Source organism: Seriola dumerili, unplaced genomic scaffold (assembly GCF_002260705.1).
Source record: "Seriola dumerili isolate Sdu_G_001 unplaced genomic scaffold, Sdu_1.0 BDQW01000127.1, whole genome shotgun sequence".
Taxonomy (NCBI): Eukaryota; Metazoa; Chordata; class Actinopteri; order Carangiformes; family Carangidae; genus Seriola; species Seriola dumerili.
In genome coordinates, this window is record NW_019174382.1 from 275,092 (window position 1) to 277,028 (window position 1,937).

The window sequence follows — 1,937 nt, forward strand, 5'->3', positions numbered from 1 at the left end:
GAGCTCTTCGTACTGCAATCTCTTTCCTGGGTATTGGACCAGACTGAAGTTTAGTATCTGTGACGGTGCTAGTGATCTGGACTAACCAGCTGCCGGTGATTCTGGACTAACCAAGCTGCCGGTGATCTGGACTTAACCAGCTGCCGGTCGATCTGGACTATACGGCTGCTGCTCTTGTAAAGCTTCTCTATTTTAACTCAACAGACAGAGAGTTTACATCCATCCTTTTATTACACGTCATCGTTGTTAAATGAAAATATTAGTAAATACGTCAACGTATTAAATATAAATATGTCTGTGATGTAGAGTTCCAACCGCTGTGGCTCATGTTCCATGACGTCTCTGTTCTCTGACACAAGATGGAACCTCTCAAAACAAAGATTCACATTGGTTCTCATTCAGTCTCTGAGACGGAAACCGTATGAGCTCTGTAAACGAACGTAGACCAGTACCCTTTAGACTTGAAAAGTCTGGCTAGGACGTTGTCCCTCAGATTTTCCTGCCCTCCTCACCTCGGACTTCTCAGGCTCTGCAAGAAGAAAACATGGAGGTCAACAACGACCTGCACCGCACTGTCATCATCTGCTGTTAACCAGCCCCGTTAACTAGTTTGAACTAACAGCCGAGTTGACTAGAGAATGCTGGGAGGAAAGTATTGGAAAGGGCTCAGACTCTAGTGGTACTTGTGGTGTGGTGTGGTGTCGGTGTGTGTGTGTGTGAATGTGTCTCCAAGAACTGTTGATGAGTGAGTGTGTGTGTGGTGTGAGTGTGTGTGAGTGTGGTGTGTGTGAGTGTGTGTGTGTGTGTGTGATCTGGTGTGTGAGTGTGTGTTGTGTGTGTGTGTGTGTTGAGTGAGTGTGTGTGTGTGTGAGTGTGTGTGTGTGTGTGTGAGTGTGTGGGTGTGAGGAGTGTGTGTGTGTGTGTGTGTGGAGAGTGTGTGTGTGTGGACTTGTGTGGTGTGTGAGTGATGTGTGTGTGTGTGTGTGAGTGTGTGTGTGTGAGAGTGTGTGTGTGTGGACTGTGATGTGTGTGTGTGCAGTGAGGTGTGTGTGTGGTGTGTAGTGCATGTGTGTGTCTGGATGTGATTGTGAGATGTGTGGATGTGTGACTGGTGTGTGTGGTGTGTGCGTGAGTGTGGTGTGTGTGTGTGTCTGTCGTGTGTGTTGTGTGTTGACTGTGTGTCATGTGTGGTGTGATGTGTTGACGTGTGTGTGTGTGTGCGGAGTGGTCGAGTGTGTGTGGTTGTGTGTGTGTGTCTGTGTGTGTGCTGTGTGTGTGTGTGTTGTGTTGTCATGTGTGTGATGTGTTGTGTGAGAGAGTGTGGAGTGTGAGTGTGTGATGTGTGTTGTGTGAGAGGAGGTGGTTGCCGTGAGTGTGTGTGTGTGTGTGTGGTGCAGTAATGCAACAGACCAAACAGTTCGATCAGAAGGAAATTTCCTGAGCGGTCATTACGTTCATAGAATTGAAACATATTGTGTGTGTGTGTGTTATGAGTGAGTGTGTGGCTGTGTGAGTGAATCGTGACGTTGAGTGAGTGAGTGAGTGAGTTGAGTGAGTGAGTGAGTGAGTGTTGTGTGTGTGTGTGTGTGTGTTGTGTGTGTGTGTGTGTGTGTGTGTGAAGTGTGTGTTCACTTTATGACCCCATTGTCACGCTAAACGCTTTAGCATGGACCCCCCCCCCGTCAGGACGTCTGTGGGAAATTGAACCTGTGACTTTTCTTCCAGCAGAAACTTTTCAAACCAAATTCAAACAGTAGAAATCTTCTTCACTTCATTTCATCTTGTTCTGGAGTCACGTTCCTTTATTCTAAAGTTTCTCACCAGTAGTTTTTATTCCTCCAGTGTGTGAGTGTGTGAGTGTCACTCACTCACACACACACACAGACACACACTCACACACTCACACTCACACACACTCTCTCTACGTCAGTGAAACA

At 47.0% G+C, this 1,937-nt stretch overlaps 1 protein-coding gene across 1 annotated transcript in view; it reads right to left on the reverse strand.

Moving 5' to 3' along the window:
* ninl (ninein like) overlaps positions 1–1,937 on the reverse strand; it is a 40,130-nt gene that overhangs the window by 24,423 nt on the left and 13,770 nt on the right. The gene's annotated exons all lie outside the window — the stretch shown is intronic.